Source organism: Vulpes vulpes, chromosome 12, assembly GCF_048418805.1.
Source record: "Vulpes vulpes isolate BD-2025 chromosome 12, VulVul3, whole genome shotgun sequence".
NCBI lineage: Eukaryota > Metazoa > Chordata > Mammalia > Carnivora > Canidae > Vulpes > Vulpes vulpes.
In genome coordinates this window covers 8,817,205-8,845,164 of record NC_132791.1, presented here as the reverse complement: position 1 = coordinate 8,845,164, position 27,960 = coordinate 8,817,205, and the positions used below count along the sequence as shown (strand labels likewise).

At 40.6% G+C, this 27,960-nt stretch overlaps 1 long non-coding RNA gene across 1 annotated transcript; it reads right to left on the bottom strand.

Annotated features, from left to right (window-relative positions):
- Positions 1–127: 127 nt before the first annotated feature.
- On the bottom strand, positions 128–27,914 carry LOC112923012 (uncharacterized). Its single transcript, XR_003235578.2, has 3 exons — positions 27,751–27,914; positions 25,304–25,348; positions 128–264 (listed from the first exon to the last, which is right to left on the bottom strand). It is a non-coding gene; the product is annotated as an uncharacterized lncRNA (long non-coding RNA).
- Between the last annotated feature and the right edge of the window lie 46 nt (positions 27,915–27,960).

Genomic DNA, 27,960 nt, shown 5'->3' with positions numbered 1-27,960 from the left:
CCCCTGGTGTCCCCTCGACGGCACAGGCGGCGCAGACCGCCCCGGGGACCCACCCGGGACCCACCCACCCAAAGTTAAGCTCGGAAAGGCAGACGGAGGGTGCGGTTCCACCACGAATGCCACGCACCTGGGTCCCCGAACCCCGGGCTGCAGACCTCTGGGTCCCCGAACTGCGGCGTCGGATCCGGAGCTTCGTGTTTCGGTTACCTCCTGGCCGTGGTGAGAGCGTGTGACTTTCCGGAGACCTGCAGGGACAGTGCAGCGCTGCGAAGGGAAAACCATTCATTGTCTCCCCACCTGAAGACGGGTGCTGGGGTCTAGTTTTTTTTTTTTTTAATTGAATTTTAGAAACACATTTATGCATAATTTTATATTTGTTTGCATTCTACAGAGTTGTGCTTATACCCACAGATAGGGGGCTTCTAAGGAATAAAATGAGAAATCAGTAAGGCTATGTTCTTATTGTGATTCCAGTTTCCTTCCCTGTCTTGGTGCTGCTTCTCTTGTGGAAGTTTTTCCTTCGTGTGCGCTTGTCATAATTTAATCTGCTTCTTTTATTCCTACAGGTTTTCTGAAAAAAAAAAAAAATGTTTCTGTCTCACTGTTTTTTCTTTGAAATTTTTATTGGTATCTTTTCCTTCGCTTTAATTTTATCTCTTTCCCTTTCCAGGACTTTTTGTCCTTTTTTGGTTATGTAACTATTTTTTTTTCTTTTTACCTCATCTATACAACGAGGAACCTGGCAGACATAATTTTAGAGTAACATGTACACTGTTATGTATATAATCTTTGCAGAGTAATACCATTTTCTTCTATACTTGCTTCTGAAGCTACGCATATCAGATTTGTCATCCATTAATTTATTGCCACAGTCTATTAAATCTCTTAATCCACAGTTTACGAGATGTCACAAGTTGGTCTTGTGGCTCCGAGTTATTTAAAGCTTGATGTTTTTGTGCATTCTGACATTTTCTACTGCTAGAAACCAATTCCATGCGCAGTAGAGTTAATATAGTGTTGTTTGTTGACTTTTTGCAGGGCTATTAACCCAATCTTGTTACATTTTGATTCTTAAAAAAGAAAAAAAAACCTCTCTGGAACTCAGGTCCCTGGTGCACTATTTTTCAAAGGACCTCCACATGATATATCTTTTTCTAAGGTCAACGTGAATAATATGAATTTATTTCTGAAATGGCATGAACCCAAATTCTCCTGAAAAGCAAATAAACAGGGAAGGGAAAATTACAATCTACTGTAGACCAACTTACTTTAATCCAAAGTAATTGGTGGTTAGGACAATGGAGAAATGGTCTGAATTCCTAAAAGCAGATTTTCAACCGTCTGCTCGAAGAATCCACCTGAAATCTCCAAATGGGCCTTCATGCGACAACACCTCATCTTTGCTTGAAAACCTGCCATTTCTTGTTCCTAGTCCCTCCAGGCAACCAAGACAAAAACATAGGGATTATTCTGGACTTTGCCTTCTCCTTGCCCCCTGACATTCAATCCATTTCACTTTCTAAAACCCTCCTGCTCGTATCCTTTTGCTCTTAAGTCAACGGCCCATTATACTCAGACTCTATCACAACCTTCCTTCCATTTCGGGCCCCAGCAGATTCCATGGCTTCGACAATATGAGGACATGCTTATTCCCATTCATCCAGAGAAAAGTCACAATTTAGGACTGAGACCCAGAGAGGTGCTTTAGATGAAAAGTCTTGATTGTAAGTCCACAATTAAGACAGTCATGCAAAGGGCTCGTTGGAGAATAAGGTTGCAGCGTGTGCCCAAGACAAAAGGCTGAGAGGCCAACAGAGCAGAAAAGCGAGAGAGGGCCAGGATCCCGCGTGGATCTTTCGTGTCGATATCCATGGCATACTGTACGTGGTTCACACGTGTGTCATAGAGGCTCTGCAAACTTCTAAAATGTCTTTAGGTTTCCCCAGCTGTGAAAGTTTTATTATATGTATAAAAAAAGACACGTGGCTTGTGCTGCAGGAATCATGCTGCCCCTCACAGCCACGTGTCCATAGCCTTTCTACCATCTGCCAGTTTGAGCGCCTCTGGTTTTCTTCCTACCGCTGAAAAACTGCCCTTTACCTTTCCAGGCTCTTCCTCACGGCTTCCAGAGCCTCATGGATTCTCTGTCTGTGTGTTTTTTAGGCTCTGATAATCAAGATCACAAAGCAAATAAATCATAAAGATAGCAGGAAATTGAGTGAGTAAGCCAGTCAATATTATGGAAACCACTCAATCTTATGAAATACTTAGAGTAACTGAAAACTAAAACAAGCAGAAATCCCATTATAATATGGGAGGAAGAAAAATAATACTATCAGCCAGTATTGACTATTTACCATATATATTCTGAGGCCTCTAAACAGATTAATTGTAATTGTACACTATCCCTGTGATGTCAGTACTATCGCTATGCCCATTTTTAGGTGAAGACACAGGCAAAGGGAGATTGTGTAAGTGACCCAAGCACACAGAGCAACAGAGCCTAGTTCGTGACCAAAAGAGGCTGAGCTCGCAGTCACCATTCTGTGATGCTTCCGATGAGTATAGACGGCACAAGGGAATCTAGATGGCTCTGTGGAGGGGGTTTGTAATCTCCATGTGACGTGTATCAAAGCACACACTATACCCCTTATGCTGTTAACTTCCTCTCTAAGTCTTGAACAGCAAACAACAGAAGAATATTCTGGAGTTGCAGATTTAACCAAAAATGTAAAAAAAAAAAAATGGCATGTTTATTTTTTTGTTGTTGTTGGTTCTAAGTACGTTTTCAAGTTATGTAAGGTTATTTCCTCCACAGTCACAGTAAGGTTCTGTATCTCAGGAACAGACCCATTACTTACCAGTACCATTTTCTTTGTTAAATATAGATCCTTCCCACTATAAAAATCACTGTATAAATTCACAAGGAGAGACGAGAGAAACACAGTACCATTGTTACCAGGTGCTGGAACAGGCACCAACAAGCCATTTTGGGTGGTTCAATATCAAATGTGACAAGAGCACCAGAGCGTTCCATGTGGCACCAAAAGAACACATTCCCTTGGTTTGTGATAAAGCAGAAAAAGAGCACTTCTTTCCACATCGCAGTATTCTATAAACTGTTCCATGTCCTTAACTATTCTTCTAAAAGTCCAATTTAATTTCTGAATGATACTCCAATTTATGGCTATACCATAATGTAGTGAATTTAGTTTTGAACATTTGAGTTTTTTCTAATTTTCACTATTATGAACAATATTGTAATGGTCATCCTCATTTGCACATGTCCATAATTAACTCTTCATGGAAATTCTGAGAAAGGGAATGTCTAGGCCAAATGGCATGCATAGCATTAAGGCTTCTGTTATGTATTATCATATTATCTAGAAATATTGTTCCTATCTGCGTTGTACAAGTGATCTCATAGCCCTAAACATTTGCTGTCACAGAGAATTCTCTAATTTTTAGAAGACTTGTCTATTTGGTGATAGAAAAAGATTATCTCATTTTGATTTTATTTTTTAAATTACTAGTGAGGTTGAATTTTTCTTGCTCCTAGGTCATTTATGGTTTTTATTTTGGAAATCATCTATAGCCTGTTTTTCTGCTGTGTTGTTCATTTTTCTGATTGACTTGCAAGAGTCATTTTATGAAAGGAATATTAAACCTTTGTCATACTTTAAACAAAAGGGAAAATATATGCATACTTTTACCTTAAAATAACATTTACTTTTTGTATTGCAAAAGCAATACTTGTTTTTTTTCAATATTTGCTATTTTAAACAAAAAATAATAAGCACTATACACTGTAATATACAATGTAGAATAGAGAAAATGAAAAAAATACCAACCAGTGCTAACTAACTAACATCATGATAAATACTGTTCCAATTTTTTTCAGATAGGTGCATAGGTAGGTAGGTAAAAAGATAAATGATAGCTAGATAGATATGTAGGGATAGAGAATCATTTTTAAATTAAAACAAGATCATACTATTATTTTGAGCTTTGTTTTTTCACTGAATGTATCATAAACATCTTCCATTTCAACAAGTATTCATGTGCAACATCACTTTTGATGGCTGAATAATATTCTATCATATGGACCTATAATTTTTAATTATTATTCCATTGTTGGACATTTATTTTTTATTTTTCATTATAAATACAATATTTTAATTATTAATCTTATTGCTAAATTTTGTGAATATTTATCTCAAGTGATTAGCTCTAACTTCTAGAAGTATAATTTCTAGATCAAAGGATATATATGTATATACTTTTAATGCTTTTTAATATATTGACAAATTATCTTCCAGAACTGTTTTATCGATATATACATCTTCCAACTAGATGAGAAAGTGAGCCTGTTTCTTTCAAATTGTCCAGTATTAAGCATTTTAATAGTTGCCAATATAATAGCTTAAAATCTTTATTTTGTAGCTGATGCTTACATTTCTTTAAATGAAATAAGGTTGAATATTTTTTTAATGTTTTGGAGACAATTGATTTACTCTGTGACTTGCTTCCTATTATTTTTCTATTGGGTATATCTTTCTTGTTGCTTTGTAAAAGCACTTTATATATTAAGGAGTTTAATTTTGTCATACATGTTTCAACCACTCGTATCACATCAAAAATATATACCTCTATTTGTCTTTTACTATAAGAATTTATTAACTGGGAAAGAATGTTGAATTTTCAATCTATTGGGATGATTATGGCTTTTTCCTTCATTGGTCTGTTAATAAGTAGAAATGTATGAATTGATTTCCAAATGTTAAAATATCTCTAAGTTCTGGGAATAAACTCTCTTTGGATGTGTCACATCAATCTTTTAATTTACTACCAAGCCTGTTTTGTTGACATTTATTTGCATCAGTATTTATAAGCTCATAAAATCAAATGTTTATCATTTTCTTCCTTGTTAGAATTTGGTATCAGCATTATGATAGTTTCAAAAACTTATGAGTTTCTTCCTCTATGATCCTGGTTAATTTTTAAATAATGGTTACTTAGTAATAGCAATACACACACCTATTTTTTAAAAACACTCCTAAGAAGGGTACAAATAAAAAATAAAAGATCCCCTCTTCTGATTTATCTGTAGTCCTGGCCTAAGTGTAAACCACTTTACCCATTTCTGGTTTCAGTTCTTTTAGTGATTATCACTGCAGAATAAATATGCTTACTTTCTAACAAATAAGCTTTCTGAATCGATCAGTTGGAAAAGGAATGTAGTATCTCCCTTCATAAAAGATGGCCAGTTCAAAACACCTTTACTCAAACTCAAGTTTCTGAGATATGTTGATTAACTTATTATCAGTTATATTATTTTCATTTTACTTTTAAAAATACACTTAAAGATCCACCACTGATTCTGGACTATGTAAGAAACAGCCCCCACACTTCCACTGCTTTTTCCTTTCCTTCTGCACGCGGTCAGCTGTGCACCTGTTTCTATGCAGTCCAGTGTCTATAATATTTGCATTTGGGTCTGCAACAAATTAAGATTTAGTGTTGAAAATAGGTTGATTCGAATCATGAAAACAATAAAAGCAATATCTACAATAATGTGATTATGTGTAAATATGTGTTGCCAGAGAAATAATGATATTCAATTATTTTAATTTTATATTTCAATATCCATTAATTCTTCTCATTTCCTCTATCTACTGGATAAAATATTTAAATATCACAAAATTTTATGTGCTCTTTTGTCCTTTATATTTTTTTTTCCTCCTTTCTTCTAGCCTCTCCTCTCTCTCGTGGTTTTGCTTTCCACAAATGTCTGGTGATCATTGATTGAACACACATAATTACAAGTGGAGAGTTATTCTGATTCATATTGGTAGCAGGAGTGGGCTTCCTCTGCAGATCTGTTGGTCTGTTTATGCAGCAGGCCTCTCTTTAATGGGGTGGTCCCCTATGGGCCCTGAGGATGTGGCTCGTGGGGAGGCCACAAACAGGCCGAGTTACAGCTCCCACACTCGCCAATGTAAGTGATGAAAAGCCTCTACTCTGAGGAGAGAATATTTCAGTATATTTCATTTCTGGGGCCAGCTGGTTTCCCTTTACCCCTTTTATCCCCTGTGAGAGTCTAAGCTTCTTCCCATATTCTACTGTGCCTCTCTACCTAGATTCAAAACTCACACCAAGGGCCTCTCCCAGGCAAATCTTCCAATCTACTCAGAGAGCATTTCATGGGGCTCCAGCTGGTGGTGAAGCCTCTCAGTCCACCTGTTCTGTATGCAAGCCTCTCGCTCACCACCCTGATTGACAACCCACAGCCCATCCCTGCTCGCTGTATCTGCTGACTCAGAGCCTGGAGTCTTTACTCTAGTGATCTCACTTCCCACCTCCCCTGACAGCTGGCTCAACTGTACTGCACGCTGCGGTTTAATGCTTCCTGTGCTGCGTTATTTATGAATTAAGAATATGAGATACCTTCCCGCCTACCAAATATTTGTCAAAGTGATGGCACTTAGGTTGGTTTCAGCAGGTGCCTGCAGCTGTATTCATGTACATTTACTGTCACATCAGTGAAATTTGGGGATGAACGAAAAGGGTCCAGGTCTACCATTGCGATCAAGAAGCCTTTCTGGAATCCGGTTAATAGCTCAGAAATCACCTGCTCCTCCTTCATCTTTTTTGTTGGATTTTTCTTTCCTCCCTCTTTGCCCAGCCTCTCAATATTGGAACATGCCACAGCCCGATCCTTGGGCAGCATCTCTCCCTCATCTGTACTCTCCCCTAGTGATCTCATCCAGCCCTCACATGCGAGGCTATAAATACCACAATATGTTGAAATTTTTATCTTTAGTTCCATCCTCTCTCCCCAGCTTCATACTCCTATTTCTAACTACTTGTTATAAATGAGCTTTAAATCCTTGGTGTCCCTCCCTCCCTGCTCTGTCTCTGGGCCTGATCTAGGATCAAAGCTGAAAACTGCTCCACAGTCTGTGATACTGCCTTTCGTGTCAGGGAGGAGTCTCAGAGGCCCTCCAGAATGAGTGCACACTCAGTGTCCAAGTGCTGAGGATCTCAAGAGGGCGGACCTGGCCTGTTTTAATGATCTCCAACATCCTCACCTGTTCCCATTACGGCTGGCAGAAATGCACCAGTTTCTTGTATGAACCTGTCACCCATCCCTGATTTGCAGCACTGATGTGCAGCTTTCCTTTTTAAGTGGTGTGTGTGTGTCGGTCTGTGGGGATTCAGGAGGAGACCACTTGATGCTGTACTCAATTCACCTTTTTTTTTTTTTTTTCCAATTCACCTCTTTAGCCACAGACCACCTTCCTGTGGGAAGGATTTGCCTATGCTTGGCAATTCCCATCTTTACAGCAAATGTATTTCAGGCCACTATTCTTTTATTTATTTCAGATTTACTTAAGTAGCACTCTTCCCAAGATGCACTGATAAACCTTAACTTTGGTACAGATCACTGTAGACATAAGTAGTTTTTGGTATATTATTTCAGTATATTATGTAATTATAAACAGAAAACATTAGCGTCTAGATATTTGCCTTACCTTCTAAAAGATCATGTCATCTCAGTATAAAGCAAAAACAAAGGTGAAGGAAAATGATTGCATGACTTCTAAACCTTTACATGCCTTCCTTCGTGAGTCCCTCTTAATTAAAAACTTCTAAGAGATTCACAGAGGCTGCATTTTTTCTTATAAGCTTCGTCATCATACCTGTAATTACACAAGTCACCATCATTACTCTTCTCTCAAACCACAGCCTCTGGAAAGTATATGCCATATTTAGAGTTGTGCCCTTAAGAAGAGGAACCACCTGCACTATCTAAGGTTATGTCAGAGAGATGTTAACCACAAAAAAACCCTGGACTTAGACACTATCATTTTCTGGGTGTGCTCTTAACTATTTAGAGCTGTGATTAAAATTAGAAGTGTTGGCGTGACACCACTTTCTTTTTTAGTAATGTTAGCACCATGGTAGTGAGTATGATGCTCCTTATTTCAGTCGATGCTTTACGGAAGTGTGGACCAAACATATGATTTGATGTCAACTCCATTTTTGCTACCTTGCTTTTTAAAATTATTAAGATGTGTTACATTTGAGGATCTTAAGAGAGTCCGTTAAATGTCATGTATTCATTCACTTTATCTTTATTCTTTTAAGACACTCATTGAGTCACTTAATGATCTGAGAAGGAGACTCTCAAGATAATCCTGTCCTGTATCATTCTGTTCAGGTCACTTTGTTCATGGTAGCCTGAAAAAAAAAGAATCACCCCGATTTCAGTCTATTCCCCAAGTCTTTCGGAAGGGATAGGCAATGAAGAATAAAAACCACTGAAGAAGCAAGACCTACAAAGGAGTGACATTGAAAGAGCAAAGAATCATGAGTAAATTCAGTTTCTAAGAAGGCAAAGGAGACAAGAAATGCATAAGAAGTCACAGTTTTTTAAGATAATTTTTAATAATAAGCCTCTAATATTTTAAGGAAAACATACTTATCTCAGTTTCTATGGCTGACAAATCTAGTTTCCAATTATGAGATCAGTTTTGCAAAGCTTTATGGAAACAATTTTTAATATTAAAGTTCTTATGACAATTTTGGAAGGAAATATGTATTTACTCATCCAGTGTTAGAGAAATTTGGAGAAAATTCAGTTTTCCTGATGAAAGACCTCTTATTGCAGTAAATGTGAATTTATCTGGCACTTGCCCAGAACTTATCATTACTAGGTAAATCATTGCATCTGCAACACAATCAGCAAGTTGATTCCAAGGCACCACAGCGCTAAAGGAAAAATCATGTATCCTCTGCCGTGAATCTTTTACACTTAGATGCTGCACTTGAAAAATCCACATGTATAGGGGGACCCAGGTGGCTCAGTCAGTTAAACATCCTTCTCCTGGTTTCGGCCCAGGTCCTGATCTCAGGGTCATGAGATCAAGCCCCACATCAGGCTCCACACTCATTGTAGAGTCTACTTAAGATTCTCTCTCCCTTTCCCCGTCTTGCTCATGCTCTCTCAAATCTCTCTAAAATAAATAAATGAATCTTTTTAAAAAAAAATCTACACTTCTATTTTTCCTCCAAGATTGCCTTGTTATTTAGTAACTTGCCAGTGTTCCATTAATAATCAATTTGGGATATATTTTTATATTTTAAATATGAACATTCACAATATTTTAATGGCTGTATAATAAGCCATTGTATACATGTGACATAAGCATTATCTAGACAGTTGATAGAGTGGTGGGAACTGTGGACCCAGGCACTAATTCAAATCCCAGCAACTGACTGAATCCCTCTGTGCTTCAGTTGTCCTCATTTAGAAAATGAGAATGATAGTAACACTTCATTTAGGTTGTTGGAAGGATTAAATGGGTTAATATGTGGACAAAGGTTAGGAAATGCCTAATCCACAGTAACTCCTTCCAAGGATTTTGCTGTAAAATTGTCTAATTTTTACTATGATATAAAAAGCTGCCATAAACCAGCCTATAGCTAGATCATTGCTCATCTCTTTTCCTTATTTCCTAAGGAAACAATAATAGAACTAAAATATTGGGTCAGACTCAATAAAAATTTTTAGGAATTTTAATGTATATTGTAAAATTACTCTCCAGATATTTTGCAAGTTTATACAACCAATAGCACTGTGTGAAAGTATCCATTTCTCATACTCTGGCTAGCTGAGACTGCCATCAAATTTTAATATTTAGCCTGTTTGGTAAGGTAAAATTTGTGTCCTTGCTTTGATTTTTTTAAAAAAAAATTCCCAGAGATATCATGGATTTTTTCACATATTTAAAAAAATTTTTTTTGTCATTTTGTGAATTGTCAAGTATATTCCCCAATTTCTTTCCCACTGATTGTCCTTCATCTGTTCAGTTCTGGTTTTTTGGAATCCCTCTAAGAATGCGTGTCACCAGATGGCCCTTCATATTCAGTATCTTTACTATCACTATATTAATTTTATATAATTTCCCTCTGAGTTGGAATAAATGCCTTAATTGATTTTCTAATGCATTACGTCATTTATCTAAAGGATCCAATCCATTTTTTACTGTTTCCATTGCATTCATTTTTATTTAATTATTTTAATAGGTAATATAGTCACTTGAGTCAAAATCCAAAGGTTATAAAAATCTATACAGCAGACTTCCACTTCCAGGAAGATAGAGTAGATATGCTTTTCCCTGTACCTCCCACTAAATACCTCTAAAACTCATGAACATCGTGTACAAAACCTACATAAAGAGATTATAAAGGAGAGAAGAAGGCAGATCAGGTAGACGGACCCAAGGTCTAGGGGGGCCTAGTTTTGCTTTTTGCTACAAATAACTCAGACTTGGAGCTGAAAAAGTTGGCAGCCCAGAAACACTAACGGACATATACCAAAAAACAAAACAAAACAAAACAAAAAACAACCAAAATCCCTAAATAAAGCCTGTTCTTTTTATTAGCCAAAGGACCAGGAAAAAGGCAGCCTAGCAAGACAGAAAATGTTTAAACAAAAACTGTTCTACTTCAGCCAAACACCGCAGCAAAACTGACCTCACCCCTCCCCAGGCCAGCAAAACCTAAGTGGAGGCCCGAACTTGCACCTTCACCGGTTCATAAGGAGGCAATCCCGCCCTGTCCAAGTGGTGTCAGAAAAGTCTGAGTTGCTGGGAGCTAAGGCTTTCATCCCCACTGGGTTCTAAATGTATGTAGAGGAAGTAGTGAAGGGAATTATACTATAAACAGGGGAGGCTAGACAGATGGAGGAGGTGGCAAAGCTTCTACACTTCATTTGATCTGGTGGGCGGTTGGCACCAAGAGACTCTAAGTTGCATACATACAATGTCATACCTAGAGCAACGAGAGCGAAGCTATACGAAGAGGTATACTTAAGAACATTGTAAGAAAAAATAAAAAGTCATAATTAAAATTTTAAAAAAAGAATGTTATAGATCAATCAAAACGGGATTTTAGAAATTGTTCTGTTAGGGAAGTCAGGAAAAAGAAAACAGAAACAAACAAAAAAACCAACAAACGGAAAGCAACAAATGGCATGGAAGACTTGAGCCCTAACATATTAATAACTACACGAAGTGTTATTTTTTATTTTTTTTTATTACACGAAGTGTTATTATTGTGGAATCTTAAATGTTCTGATGAGCTTCCAGTTCAAGGTGAGAGAGGGAGCACATGGGTTTGCTTCACCACCCGGGCCTCAGATTTTGATACATTTCTGGAAGCCAGAAAGTAGATGGAGTCACATGGACAGAATATAGAACAGAGCAAACAAAAAATGACACAGCGGAAATAGAAAGCTATTTTCTTGGCTAAACCCTGAGAAGCTAAACAGAGACTATTCCCTGAGATCTACTAACTGAAATGTTACCAGCTGGCAGGAGGGGGACTCCACGCCCTACGGATGGTGATTGTGCGATTAGCAGGACCTGGGCCTTCTCAGTGACTATTTTGACCCCCACACCTAATAACCGATCTCCTTTTCAGCCATTCTTTCTTCCAACCCATCTATGAAAGTTTTACTCATTGATTTAGCCAATGGTCACTGACTAGCTACTAAATGCTGGGCACCGTTGTAGCTATGGGGAAACCAGAGTGAAGAAGATGGACAAGGTCTCAGATGTGGTGGACTTTTCGTTCTGGTGGAGAACAAGCAAAAGCATGAAAACAAAGATTTAAACAAGATAATTTCAAATAGCAATGGGTGCTGTGAGGCCAAGACGTTGCACAAACTAGTGCATTTGCTTCCACTTTCTCACCAGAAAGAAATTCATTAGCAATTCTGCTGCTACCATACCAAGGGCTGTCCATGCTGTGCCCACCCCCAAGGGACAGGGTCCTTGCTGCTGTCACTGAGGGACCTGAGCCCAGGATCCCGTCCTTAGAGGATGGACTCCAAGGTCACTGTTTGAAGCCAGGTTTCCTGGTAGCCAAGCCTGAGGTGAGGATGCCTGTGCCAGTGATTTGTTGAGGGGGTGTTCTTCGGGGAAGTCCTTAGGGAGGGAGGGAAGCAGGATTGGGCAAAGCGGTGGTTTCAGCTAAAGTGTAGCTCAGCTTGACCTCACTGGAAGTTCTTGAGCATGAATTATATCACACAGGTTGTCTTACCCGGAGGAAAAAGAGACTGAACTGGTAATGCCTGTGCTCTGGCCAGCCTCTGGCGAGGGGTCAGGGCAGGGGCAGTGGGGAGGGGGTTGTAGCAGGTAACTTTTCAGGCAGCACCATTTAAGACAGCTCCTGTCATTGGAGGACAGTCCCCTAGAGAAGGGTGTTGGGTTGCAGCTGGGGATGGATTTCTGGGCCTGGGAAAGCGGAGGTGAGTGGAGCTTTAAAGCATCTACTATACCACTATCATCTTCAGCTCTGCCATTCTGGGTTAAAGGAGTGCGCAGACTTCTGTGGGTTGAAGGCCTTTTTCTAACTGCTTCTTGAACAGTCTTCCATCATGAGCCATCAACCCAGATTCACCTACTCCTAGCTTACAAAAAAAAAAAATCCTCAAAGTTTATAACTTGTAGCTAATAACCTTCCCCAGTTTCCATTGCTAATACAGAGTTCCCTCTCACTGGATTTCTTTTTCAATGGGCTCCATCAAAATATGGAACAGGGGAAGGCATGAAGGGGCTAAACGGTATGCTGAAATCACTGTTTTGAATTCAACATCTGAGTTCCTTGACTCTCTGAAATTTTCACCTTCAAAATATTCCTCATTATCGGGTGTATTTTTTTGTGGCTGCAATCCACATCAGAACCATGGCACATCAGCCTTTTATGTGGACCACCTCCCATAGGACTGCTAGCATATATGACATAAATCCTGGTAACAGCATCCATCATTTTTGGTTGGTCCAGGACCCTGCCTCCCCCCCCCCCCTTTTTTTTTTTTGTCAAAGCAACAGCTGAACTTCAAGGAAAGAACAGACTCTCCAAATTCAATCTGAGCTGTCTACCAAAGAAATGAGATAGAAACCCCATGTTCCATCTTTTCTCTAGATGACACTAACAGCACACATTTATACATTTTTTCGTTAATTAAATCTTCCTCCCTGCAAGAAAGCTACTACTGATTCCTGGTCAGGGGGGCTGTACATTTTCCCAGGCTTTTGGAGCCCTTAAAGTGTCACAAATGCTGAGAAGAGACAAGGAAAGAGGAAGGAGAAGAGGCAGGGAGACAATCTTCTCTCTTCTTTACTATTTACAAACCATAGCGTGTCCCTGATTTCTATCATGGGTGCAGGCTGGGTTCTCAGCACTTATGAAATCAAGTTTTTCCCAGAGCTCTGATGAAGAATATTCCTGGAGGTCTATGCCTCCAATGTGCTGGAAATGAGAAAGGGAAATTATCCCATTGGAAATTTGGTAAACCATAATTCTTCCCGTTGTCAAGGATTTCACATCTTTGCTCACACTTGGGAAAGTTCTCAAAGCTGATCTGGATAGGGTGGGGGGAGCCAATTTGACAATATTTCACAAACACCACAAAAGGACTTGCTCAGCACGGAAAATTCTAAGCTTGCCATTGTAATGTAATGTAATCTATCAACTGGCACCAGTGAGACTCACTCATCATGAATAATCCATAGCACAGACCAGTACCAACAATAGACCTGGGCAGGAGGGGGCCCTGACTTAGGCCCCACAATTAAGAGGCCCTCACTCTGGTCCTTCTCCAGCAATAACTCTATTTATGTGATGAGAGGTCTCAAGGAGCCACAGAGACACGCCTACCTAGGGCCTGTCCAGCTCCTCGTAAACCATGTTAGAGTAGCAGGTACCCTGGAATTTCAGCACTGTCACGGACCCTGTCCTGAGTCCCTCTACCCCAGAGTGGACTGTTCTGGTATGCATACCTCTCTGCTGGGGGGCGGTTGGTCAAGGGGCACTGCAAAAGCATCTGAGGCAAAGGAAACAAAGCCCTTAAAACTAGGAACAAGATCGAGAGGGAAACTATCTTAAATATTTCTAAGTTTTCCAGCAGCAAAAAGAAAATAAGAAGTAATATTTCAATAAACCACCATGTGGGCAGTATTTGAGTTGTTATACCTTTCGCATTATTTGCATATTTTAAATTGCAATATAAAAAATTCATTGTATATGTGCCTCTCTTTCCTTGAGATGAATTTCAACTAGCAGCAACAGGAGATATCGCTTGCAGGGCCTGGCTTAGTTAAGCAAATGTAGAATGAGGTCATTCATTTCAAGGCTGAAAGGCAAAGGAGAACCTCTTGCCACTAGATGGAGTTTGCTTTTCCCAGAGACACCTTAATACATATACCCTGAAGTGGGCCAGACTAATTTCCAGAAAGCCAATGGTTTCCTGGAGGAAATTCAACTCCTGATGCTGAGATTCAAAGTTAGAGAACTTGTCAGAATGGATTGTGCTGGTCTGACCAAGTTCTGCTCACAAAGAATAGCACAGCCCCACAAAAGCACTAACCAGAAGAAAGGGGAAGCGTGTGGGATGTGCCAGAGCTCAACACAGGGGTATGAAATGCGGTAGGGGAGAGGCTGGTTCTTTAACAGCATGAGGGTGAAGTGACAAGCACCTCTGGACCAGTGACCCAATGCTAAGGCTTGTCAGTCTAAACCCACAGCACAGGGATGCATGTGGACTAGCAAAGACATCACCGCAACAGGGGACAAGCGGAATCAGATGTCTGACAGCAACAATTACAGCAGTAGGTCTGATGGACTGATTCATCCAGTTCCCGGATTCCTCTGGAAGGTTACGGCAGAGCCGGTCTCCTTTGACTGAGGTCCTTCCTTGGACAATTGAGGATATAGAAGGAGAGAACTCAAGAGGAAGACTTTGTGAGTGTTTAAATTGGCAACTGGAAAAATAAGAAACGTGAACACATTTGAATCTCAGTCTGGAGAAATAAGCCATTCGATACACTATCAGAGTCACGGATTTATCCACACCATAGTACAGAGTAGATGGAAGCTTTTTTACTGCTTCTTCATGTATTCCCACCTGCTGCATAGAGAGGAAACCTATGTTTTTGTTGACCACAATAAACTTGGTACCCTAACTTTATTTTATTCTATTTATTATTTATTTATTTATTTATTTATTTATTTATTTATTTATGTGAGATGGGGTGGCGGGAGGGGGCGGCAGAGACATGGGCAGAGGGAGAAGCAGGCTCCATTCAAGGAGCCCGACGTGGGACTCGATCCCGGGACTCCAGGACCATGCCCTGGGCTGAAGGCAGATGCCAAACCACTGAGCCACCCAGGGATCCCCAGTCCCCTAACATTATTTAAACAGTCCTTTAGGAACTCCATCATCTCATCTGAAATTCTCTGGCTCTCAGATGGATTCACTCATCCTCGGTCCCTTTCCAGGATGGGATCTGGGTAAGCGGCAAAGCATTCTGGCTTCATGGAAGTAAGTAAAGGGAGCCCAAGGTTACATACAGTGTCCCTAGATCCTTACTGGTCCCTACAGAAGAAAGCTTTTCTGTGGGTCTCCTGCACTGATGACCTCTGAGGCACACACAACTGGTTACATACTAGTGTATACAACTGAGACCATGGTGTAAGCTACATGGCCTCATCCCAGACTTTCTACCTTATACGAGTTGTAAACCAAAAACAAAACAACAACAAAACCCACAACTGAAATAAAAGAGTTCAATTGGAAATAGTTCAAATATTGGAAAATACTGAGGGTGTGAAATTATCCGCAGCTGTGTTACGAGAATGTACGTATATAAAGGATTAATTAGTGTCCTGTATGTTTTTTTTTTCCTCAGTGTGTACTGGTTCATTGGAGTTAATAAATTCCAAAACAAGCCAAAATGTTTCCTATTTAAGTTCTAGGAATTGCAATTATATGCCTTTCATGATTCAGTGGGCAAACAAAATTCCAGCCAGGGATAAATTGCCAGTGTTCTGGGGAAAGAAAGGCACACTATTACGAACACCATTAGCACCATTTACAAGGACATTGTAAGCAGTCAGGATTTTCTTCTCATTTGCCCAAGCCAAAAAAAAAGAAAAAACAAGGCTCCCACCAACACTTCAAGGCAAAGAGATGAAAGAATTGGTCATCCTCCCTAAGTCTTAAATCTTAAAGCTGGGGGTAAGTAACTAGAGGTTTGTGCTGTTGGATAACCTCTGGCTGCTGACCAGGGTGCAGGGTGGGCAAGCTGCCTGAAGTACTTGTGAGCCCAGAATCTCTTGGGCAGAATCACTGGCGTGAGAACAGTGTATCTTCAGGAAATTTCTTTGCTGGGGGCAGGTGGCTTGGTGGGGAGGAAGGAGTGGAGGGGGAGGGGGAGGCCAAAGGGTTTACTTGAGATTTTTTTTTTCAGCAGAGAGATTTCAAAATAATCGTTATTCATGTCTAAATGTGTCTTCCCCAGACAGATTAAAGACATTTCCAAGAGCCATAGAGCAGTTTTAAGGGAAAGACTGTTCAGTTTAAATTAGATTAAGCCTGAAACTGCTTTGCATGATCTGGCCCTGGAACAACTAGCACCAAAAGGCAACTGAGAGTGGGCTTTATGAGAATGTGCCTTTTGAAAAGAAATCCTTAAGATTAATATCCTTTTTTTTTTTTTGTGACAAAGGAAAAATTGAACCACAAAGTGCTATAAATGATAGAAAATGGACAATGGTAATATAAATCAGTTTGCTTATATCCTTTAACTTGAGGATTTCATGTTTGGATATCTTAATTTGGGAAGGGTTTATGGTGAGGTGGTAAAGGTTTAGGTGAGCTTCCAGTTCAAGACAAAAGAGGAAACACGTGTGTCTCTCTCACTATCCAGGGCCTCAGTGGATAAGAGATTTGATAAACTTCTGGAAGATAGAAAGGAGACAGCATCATGTTGACAGATAACCTGAGAGACAAGAGAATGACAGTGAGGATAGAAGCCACTCGCCTTGGCTAACCCCTTGAGAGGCTGTGGCTAGGCAGAGGCAGGTACAAAGAAAGGGAAAGAAAAATAGAAGTCTCTTTCAGCCAAGGCAACAGCTGCTCCTCTCAGCCATTTGCTCCTTCCCCAGATGCCTGGCCATGCAGAAGGATGGGTGGCACCAGCATGGAGCCTTCAACAAAAACTAGAGGCTATTCTCTAAAATAGCCACATCTAAATATGGATAGAATCAAGGTTGCCCGTGTGGATCCTGATACCGCAGAGTAAAGTGATCCTCATTTAGGTATTTGCCTGCTTTTATTCTCTAAATTAAAGTCTGCCAAGTACACCCAAACTGGCGGCAGCTCTCCCATGCAGGGGAGAGGCCAGTTGGAAGAAAGACGGATTGGAAAAGCTCACAGCTGTACCACCTGTTAATCAACCCAAACCTTCACAAGAGGGAACAGAGATCCAGGCATCAGCAGACATCTGAGACAAATCACAGCACCGGTGAGAGGGACCAAGATGAGCATATTCTAAAAAAATAATGACCTCTAAGAAAAAACCAAAACAAAGAAAAGCCACATTTCACAGAACTAAGAAAATCTAGGGGAAAAAAAATATTCCAATTTGTATCCTCCAAGAAGTTTAAGAAGATCCCAAGAGACTGCATCCGAAACTAGAAGAGCAGGTGGCTGTGCACATGGAGAGCGAAACAGCAAGTTTTTAAAAATGTGACTATCTTGGCTAAAAGAGAAAAGTTAAAGACAATATGGTTGACTGACTACAGTAATGAACCCATTTTTTATTTCACCTCTGACTTTATCCATCTCCTCCGCTGTTTAACAGTGTGGTACCTCCCCTCTTGGTCTCTGCGTTTGTCCACGCAAATTCCTTCACCAGTATTGCTAGCAAATGTGGCAAAATCTGGAAAAACGTGTTCCCTTCCATTCCACTTCCACCATCGCCAGAGAAGTGCCTGAGCCAGGATTCTGGAAGTACCTGGAGGAGAGCCCCAGCCTGCAGCGTGCCAGCCCTGAAACACACTGTGGGGCCCAGGAGACATCAAAATTGCCTATTAGCGTCTCAGCTAATGTTTCCCCTCAGGGAGGCTTCCCCTAACCCCCCCATCTAAGGAGCCCCTCCTTAGCAGTTAGAGCCACCCCCTTTATCCACAGGGGATGCATTCCAAGGACCCCATGGATGCTTGAACCGGGGATTGTACTGATCCCTACAAATAGTGTTTTTTCCTAAACATACATGCCTATGATAAAGCTGAATTTATAAAATAGGTGCAGTAAGGGATTGACAACAACAGCTAATAATAAAACAGAACAATTATAACAATATGCTTGTAGTAAAAGTTACGTGAATGCGTTCTCTCTCCCTCAAAATATCTTAGTGTCCTGTACTCACCCTTCCTAGGTGATGTGAGATGACATGTCCAGGAGAGGGGACCAAGGGAGGTGAACGATGCAGGTGTCCTGACGTACAGTTAGGCTGCTATTGGCCATCTGATCATTCGTCAGAAGCAAGTGTATCTGCTTCCCAGCCCCAGCTGACGTGGTAACTAAAACTGCTGAAAGGGAACCCACAGATAAGGGCGGGACCCCTGTACCTCATTAGGTTTATCCTGCCTTCACAGCACCCATCACTACTAAACCATCACGTCTACATCTTTGCGTTCATGGTGATGGTTTGTTCTCTCCACTTGAATGTAAATGCCACCAGACCAGTTGTCCATCATAGTCCATCAAAGTCACTCGTGTTTCTCTGGCGTCTACAACAATGCCTGCACTCAGCAGGACAGCGGTAAGTATTGGTTGAGTAAGTTTTAAAAATGAATGAATGGGTTGGCAGAATGAATGAATGAATGAATGAATGAATGAATTGGAAAGAAGACTGGTTATTAGGAGTGATCGTTAAAATATTTACCAACTGATGTGACCCAGGCACTGAGAGATTAGAAAGGTCGCCATCCAAGGAAGGCCTTCCTCTTGCTAGATGAGTAACACTTCAGTTAGTGCATCTGGGGAAGACGCGGAGGATCCTGGAAGTATTTTAATTTTTTAACAACTGGGTTGGCCCCTGGTGCCTACCATTTGAGGACCACTCTGCTGGTTAGGACAACCATGCAATGGGCAATAGTAACAGAGTCCCATAAACCAGACAAATCCAGCAAGTGACTCATTTTTGAGTGCTCAGTAGTACCACTTTAGTGCCCCCACACCACACATTGCTATGGTTGGACTTCATATCTGTGCATCCACGACTCTGTAAAAAGAGCTTGAATGTCAAACTCTCAGGCATCCTTCTGGCTTCATGGGATTGAAGTCATTTAAGGAAAAAGAATGAGATCACTTACACTTCTTAAAAACTCCGGGACTCTCTGAGCTTCCCACCAGCCCCACTCACATTTCTCTGAAGTCAGTGAGGCACCACTTCTGCTTGCCAACAAAGAGCTGCCCTCTCTTATTTCCCAATGCTCCCCTCCACCGCTCCCCCAGGCTTGGCCAAAATAATCTTTCCCAGACAGGGACATTCAGAAGGAATAGAAGTCTCCAGAAATGGGAGGAAGGGGTAGGGGCGGGGGGGGGGAATCCCACAGAAAAGGCCCTGGCTGTGCTTAGTTAATGAATTCCACATTTGGCTAGGAACCAGCAGCTGACACACATATGAGACGATCAGGAGAGAATGTGTACTGGAGAGTTCACCAAAACAAAAACAAAAATTTTTTTTTTTTTTAAATTTCGGGCTATGGAGAAGAACACCAGTTGAAAGAATAAAGCAGTTAATTTTCCCTACAAAATAATCTGTTCACTACAGATGGCAAGTTAACGACTGACCAAACTAATCGACGTCATAAAATTTCACTTGTTTGGTTGAAAAAAGGAGGCCTGCTAATCAGAGCCAATGTTTAAAGAGAGAAATGGGTTTATTTCTCTACATGGCCTTTTAGTGAACAAATAAGGGTAAGTACTAATAGTCCTCTGGAAAACCTATTGAGAATGCATGAGAACAGTTTTAATGACTTCAAATTGTTCTATCCAGTTGCTTCTAGCATACATAAAAATAGATTATTATCATGGTATTAAGTGTCCGGTCTGGTTTCTCAGAGATGTTTTCCCCCATACATGTTAACATTTAAGACATCAGCCCATGCCATGGTATGGTGATTAAAACCACAAATAAGTTGGACATCAATTAATGAATTTTTCCATTTTTAGAAAAACAGAAGCATTATCCCAGAAAGGCATGAAAGAGTTGCAAGTACACAGCTCTTAACCCTGCCTCCTGCTGCCAAGGAGCTGTTAAATATTTGTAAATAGAAAGCAACCACAGAAGAAAGGCTTTCGAATTAATGAGTTTCTCAGGAAACGTCCAACTTGAAAGATATTCTTCTCCCTGCCTAAAGCTGAAAAAGTCTCCAAACCCTCTCCCACTATAGTTTCGGGAATTTTTTAAATGGTTTTCCAGAACCACTAATAATTCAAGAGGTGACTAACAGGATATATCCCAGTGACATGGTGTCCTGAGAAGACCACTGTGGTAGTGATCACTCCACATTCAGAGTTTCACCTAATAATAAGAACTGGTAACTAACCATAGAGACATATCATAGATCATCCTATAGAGAGAAAGGGGAATGGAGTAGCCAGTGATGACTAAGGTTAGTTTTAAAAAAGTACTACTCTTCATTCTATAGTTTGGATGACTCATTGTTTTATAAACTCCCAAGCTGAGTCACTTCATTATCATAAGCCAAGAAAGATGAAATGAGAGACTAGGCTGGCTTGCGTCCTTACTATCTTAGGGCAGAGACTGGCAGCCCCAAACCAGAATGATGCCTGAACAGGTCCTATTTCTCTTTCAAGTAGACCCCACACCAAAAATGGCACAAAGTCACTTACACGCTTACCCAAATTATAGAGAGGGCCAGTAATTTTTGAGAGTCAATGTGCAATAAAAAAAATTATTTAAAAAATCCCTTATCTCCTTGTTGAAGTAGGAATTCAGGCAGTTTATCTAGTGATACAATGTCAGATATAGCTTATTACTAAGGCAGTTGGAACAAAGCTTGAGACCAAGGTCAGACCGAAAAAGACAGAATGTTGAAACATCAATGTTGAGTAAAAGAGGAGGACAGAGTCTAAAATTAAGAGGTCAGAACACCAAGTGGCCATTGAGGGAAGCTTAAACACCATGGGCAAAGAGGCACATTCAAGATCAAGAACATAGAATTTGGAGAAGTAGATAGGTGTCAGAAGCCCCACACAGTACCTCTGAGAGCCCAACTTCCTGGCAAGAACAAACATGAATGACAAGCAAGTGCAGGTAAGAGGAGGAAGAGATGCATGGAGCGGGGGGCAACAGGGGAGTCAAGACCTGAGTCCTTAATGCCCCATGTATCCTGGTTCTTACACTGTTTTGGGTTTTTTAAAGATTTTATTTATCTATTTGAGAAAGAGAGCACAAGTGGGAAGGATAGGGAGAAGCAGACTCCCCGCTGAGCAGGGAGCCCCATGTGGGGCTCTATCCCAGGACCCTGAGATCATGACCTGAGCCAAAGGCAGCTGCTTAAACGACTGAGACCAGGCACCCCAATTCTTATGCTGTTTTAAGGCCCAACTGCAACTCTACCTTCAAACTGCCTGTGATGATGCCATAGTCTTAAAAAAAAAAAAAAAAAGAAGATGAAGTTTCTTATAAGTCAATTCAAGTTGCTTCCTGTTAGTTACAACGGAGGAATTTTAATTAACATAGCACATGTGCATTATAAAGATCTCGAAGTATATTGCCAAATTGTTCTCCTGTGAGTTCGTAGGGACTCATTTATACAACAACAGGGTCTTGTTTTTCTCCACTCCTATTAACTCTGGATATTTCCATTCTTCCAAATCTTTACAGATTCTCTTTCATGTTCTAATGGCTGGCATAGTCAGAAATAGCTTCTGAACACCATGGCTTTGCCACAAAAATATAGAAGGAATGGATAGCAGGAAAAGATTCTGGACGCAGAAAACAAGTGCTCCCATTGATATAAATTTGTGTTCTCTTCCATTGGGAAGATCATGAGATCATCTGCGGCTAAATACAGGATAGTAAGATCATGCCAAGCAAGGGAATCTTGGAAGGAACGGCGGAAGCGTGGGTGAATGTGTGCTGCATCACAGTCTGGGAGGAATCAAACACAGAACACACCTCTTGATCTCAAGAAAACTGCCCAACCCATAAGGATTTCTTCTTCCCATGATCCCACCCAGATGATCCTTCAAAAGCATACCTAATCCACCATACTGTACTAATGATAACTACACAATAAGGCAAGATGTAGTGTAACTATTAGAAAGGAGGAAGCACCATCATTTTATAGATAAAACCAATAGCCTGAGTATGAGTAACTAAAGATTATAAGAATTTATGAAAGAGTTCAGGAAGGTAGTTAAAAATTAAACATGTACAAATCAATATATTCCAGATAAAGCTAGCTAAAATCTACAATGCAGATTATGTCACTCTCAACCACAAACAATAGAAAATATCTGGGGACTGTCATGAAAATAAATCTGTAAGATCAATATCAAGAGCAGCCACAACAAAAAGCTGGATATAAGGACTGCTTAAGGGGAGAGACATAGGTTTCAAGATGGGACTATTTAATACTCTAAGATGGAAGTTATCTCCTGAAATCAATCAAAATTCAATGAAGATATATTTAGAACTTAACAAAAACACTCATCTGGAAGAAAAATTCACGAGGTTTATAAAATGTTGGACTCAGGGGCACTTATCCAAAAACATATTAAAGATTATCCTCAAGCAGTAATCAAAAAAGGGTGGCATTGGCCATAGAATAGAATAGGGGGAAAAAATCAAAAATAACAATGTGAGGCAGAGACACATATGACCTGCCCACTGCCCTGGGTGTCCTAGAATCCTGCTATAGCCACAGATCAATAAAGACAGGAGACTAGGAAAAAATTTTTAAAAAAAATTTTTTTAAACAGACAAAGATATATATGAGTATTTGGCTTATGATAAAGGTTACATTTTAAATCAGTAGGAAGAGAATGGATTAATTAACGAACTATACTTGGGAAAAATAAAGTTAGAACCATTATGCATCTATCACATTCAGTTGCAAAAACCCAGTATCTTCTCCAACTAGTTGAAGCAGAAAGGAATTCATTGCATAGTACTAAGATGCTTACCGAATCACTAAGAGGACTGGAAAAAAATAGGCTATTGGCTGAATTTCCGGGAATGACTCCAAATTAATGGTCCAAATTGCTGAGTTGTTTCTACAGTTGCTGGATCTGAAAACATACTGCTTTCGCTAATTTCTGTATCACTGAAATGGAGGTTATATACTCCATCTCTCTCCCCATTCAACTTACTGGCAAAGTCAAGTCTTTTTTTTTTTTTTTTTTTCAAAGTCAAGTCTTGCATCATTACACTCAGTTCACAAAATCTAAATCACATCAGTAATGTTCTTTACCCGACTGTGTGGGAGCTGCAGGTTTTAGCTTTCCTGCATGTGCAACGCAAGAAGGTACATTAGATCAGTTCACACAAACCAAAATAACCCTCAGATAAATTATACATAGAGAGCTGAATTACAGAGTAGAACAAAATATCAATATTTGTAAGTATTCAGACTAATTTTAAATTATAGCCACATTTTGCGAATTATCCTTACAAATTGGGTTATATGCATTAATAGATATATTACATGTAATATACATATTTAATTTATAATACATAATGAAACACATATGTACACATATTTATCTGGGACAGAGAGAGAGAATGAGCCAGAAGCAAAAAGACTATGTCAAAATGATAGCAATGACTATCTCAGAACAATGGGATTGTGAGTTCATCTTATTTCTTTTTTCTTGCTTATAATTTCTTAAATGGATGAATAATAACATAATATCTCCTTTATTACAAGAGAAGGTTATTTTTAAAAAACAAAAAAAAACAGAAAACAACTATAATTCAGAATAAAGATTTTCAAAATCCTAAGTAAAATATTTGCTAACAAATATTTTAAATAAAAGTTAACCCTTCCTGGGAACTTTCTCCAAGATACCGTTCTTAGTGCTTTAATTGTATTGATATTCAGGTATTCTTTATAACATCCCAAGAGGTAAATACCATCGTTATTTTCATTTTACACCCGGGAAACCTAAGATGCAGGAAAGGTTAAGTGACCTGCCTGAGGTGGCGCAGCGGGGAGGTGGAGGAGCTGGGAAAGGCAATCCTACTAGAGAACCCAAGCTCTCACTTGCAACACGAAATACTGTTATAATTATTAATATTATCAGCTAACGTAAACTGGGTATCAACGTACCATACAATTCAGCCATTTAAAATATATTATTCAGGGCACCTGGGTGGCTCAGTTGGTTAAGCATCTGACTCTTGATTTCACCTCAGGTCATGATCTTGGGGTGGTGGGATCAAGCCCAGCATCAGACGCCTCACTCAGTGGGGAGTCTGGTTAGGATTTTCTCTCTCTCCCTCCCTCTGCTCCTTCCTGCCATTCATTCATTCTCTCTCTCTCTCTCTCTCTCTCTCTCTCTCTCTCTCTCTCTCATTCAAAATAAGTAAATAAATCTTTTAAAAAACAAAATGTACTACTCTGTGGCTTTGTAGTATATTCACAGAGGTGTGTATCCATCACAATTAATTTTGGAACATTTTCATCACCCCAAAAAGAAATTCCACTCCTCCTAGCTGTCACCACCCACCCCTCCCCAGGCATCCTAGGCATCATACAAATACTTCACTGGCATAATCTATCCTGATAATAGCCCTATAGGGTAGGGGCTCATATCCTCACTGTAAAGTGGCACAGGGAGGTTAAGAAATGTGTGTAAGTTTATACAGCTAGTAAATAGGGGAACCGAGACTTAAGTTCAGGCAGTCTGCCTCCAAAAACACTTCTCTTAACTACTGTGTTATCCCACCATCAATATGGTCTATCACAAAAAGGAAAACTTATGGGACACCTGGGTCGCTCAGTTGGTTAAATGTCTACTTTCGGCTCAGGTCATGATCTCAGGGTCCTGGGATCAAACCCTGTATTAGGCTCCCTGCTCAGGAGGGAGTCTGCTTCTCCTTCTATCCTCCCCCCCACAACCCAGCTCATGCTCTCTCACCCTCTTGCAAGCACGCTCTCAAATAAATAAATAAAACTCTTTAAAAAAGAATGAAAACGTATGGCCAAGTGAGAATTATTCCAGGAGTTTAAAAATGGTTCAATTTAAATAAATGTAGTAATTTGATATAGGTTTTTAATTATAGTTAAAAAAAATCATGTGTCAAAAGCATTCAGGAACATTCAATATCTATTTCTAGAGGGAAAAAAAGGTAGCAAAAAGACAGGTGAAAAGCCCTAAAGGATAGAAGGATGCTGACACACCTACCTCAAATAGCGATAGTATATGACAGGGACTCAGATGAAAGCTTACCTGAAAAACAAAGACAAAACATGCCTATTGTTGTTACCCTAACCTGATTTTACTCTGGCACTTTCAACCCATGCAATAAGTCAGTAAAAAGGAAGGAATAAATAAAGATTTTTTTTAAAAAAAAGAAAATGCAAAGTAATTATTTCTCTGTAATAGAGTACATAAATAGGAAAATACTAGAAGATCAGCTTCAAATCATTTTCAGCAATACAACGTTCCAGTAATCTAATAAATTGATTGAGAGACTGTGAAAAATAGAACAACAAGATAAAGGTGTGAGGGAGGAGCCAGGGGAGGGGGTGAGAGCCCAAACCCCTCTCTGAGGCCACACAGCCCCCATAAACTGGAAATCATTAAGTCTTGCTTCAGCTCCCAAGAATGCATACCCGTTAAGATTCTTTACATTCTTTTCCCTTGCCTATTTTGCCTGGAAAAATACTTGAAACCACAATGTTGGACAGATAGTTTATTTTTGTGTGTCAGTATTTTAACTGGCAGGAAAAAGGAGAGGACTTTTCATGGATCCTTAGGTTGCGGTGATTTGACACTTTATTACTTACAGGATTTACTGCCCACGTGGAAAAAGGAAGAACTTCCTCAAAAGGGAGGGTGGAAAAGCTAAGGACCAACATATTGTATCCCCTCCTTCCCTGACCGGGGCGTCAAAACCTCCAGTGGCATGGAATAAGAAGAAAGAGCCCCAGAGTCTTTTCATGTCCTCGAGGCTGTATGGAAATTACAGAGTGGCCATGTCGCAGAGCATGTCCCAGGCTGCTGGGGTCACCGGGGACCAAGGCCGAAGGGGATCCTCAGTTTTGCGGATGCAGGAGCCCAAGTGTATCTGCTCTACCAGGGTCTAAAGGGATATCTGAGAGCTGTAGCTTAACAAACTTACCAGGTACTTTTTTTCTACAACATTCTTTTATGCATCTTTACCCCCCTCCCACCCTCCAAGACTCTGGTGGTGAAGAAGTCCAGACATTAGTTTCTCTTTAGAATTGGATCAGTAGCTGAGAGGTACCAGAGGAAAACGGATGCGGGACAGAACCCCGGTCTGAACCCCGGATTACCCACGTAAGGACTGTGCCTGCCTGACCTTGGTTGAACCACGCAAACCATCATTCGCCTGAAGTCGGCCTCCCGATGTCACCTTTAACCTGCTGGTCCCAAGTCCAATAGACCTTTTTAGTTAAAACCTCACTTAACCTCTTTATGGCTTTGGTGCCTGCTGATTACCCTTCTTCGTTGGGCTTGCAGAACACGACCCTTCTGGGTTTCCTCCCACCTGGCAGGTGGATGATTCTTCTCCTTATTCTTTAGCTCACTCCTTGCATCTAGGCTCTGACTTCAGTACTCAATTATTTGGTACTTCAGTTTTTTGGGTTTAAATCCCTTTCCATGGGTGGCCTCATCCAAACCTAGAGTCAAGATCCAGACCTTTCTCCTGAGACCCAGAACTCTACACGGGCCCTCCTCCCTGGAACAAGCCATAGAGACCAAAGAGTGATAGACTCCAAACCGGGCTACACATCTATCTCACCCACCCTCACCCCCACCCCAACCAGAAAACGAGCTCCTCGTGTGAACTTGATGCTATTAGTCTGTGCATCACCCTTTGAGAAGCAAGGCTTCTTTTCAGTTCCAACAACTAGATCAAGTTTTGTGGATTCTACCTTTTACCCCCCCTTTGTTCTCACCTCTGCTGCTTTCATTCAAGATCTTGTGACATCACCTTCCACGGCCTCTCTACTCTCTCTACTGGTCTCCCTGACACCTTTCTGGACCATATCAGTATTTCCTACATTCTCTCCCGGAATGACCTTTATCAAAGACAAATCTGAGACTCTGGGCACTCCATGGCCCCAAATTGTGAAAGCTCCTTTGCTTTGTATGCAAGGCCCTTCGTGGCCTGGCCTCATGCAATTTGAGGCCTTCATCTTCAGTCACCTTCCCCCATTCCTCAATCAATTACTTCCATTTTCCCGCCAATACATCCTGCTGCTCCATGTATCCTTGCCTTCCCCCTTCCCTTCTTTCTGCTGGCACGTCCTTCCAAACCCCTAAGCTTACTCCCCCTCGGGCATCCAAGGAGCAGTTCATTGGTCACTTTCACAGGAAGTCTTCCTTTATCCTCAGTGTGACCAGGTGCATTAGTGGCCGCAATTCTTCGCCACTCTCTGCATTTCCATTTTTGCCATGGCCTATCCTGAGCAAAGTACACTCACCCACACTTTACCTTGAGGTTGGCCTTGTGCCTTGCTCTGGCCCCTAACACAGAAGCACAGAATGACAAGGTGCCAGTTCCAAGTCCCTTACATAAACTTCTGACATCACCATGAGAACACATGATCCTCCCCCACCGCTGCCGCCACCCACCCCCAGAAATAACATAAGACACTCACTGAGTACACCTTCTCCAGGGTTGAAGTTGATCCAGCTTTGACTGGCTCCCCCTTAGAAGACTCACAGGCATGTGGGATAAAGGCTTATTGGCTCCGTGGTTGCCTGGCAGGTGGCACACTGTCCATAAAGGATGCAGCCAACGTGGGTTATTTGTCCCTTCTCTGCCCTCCCGTTGCATCCCTGCATGTTGCCACCCAGTTTCTCTCCAA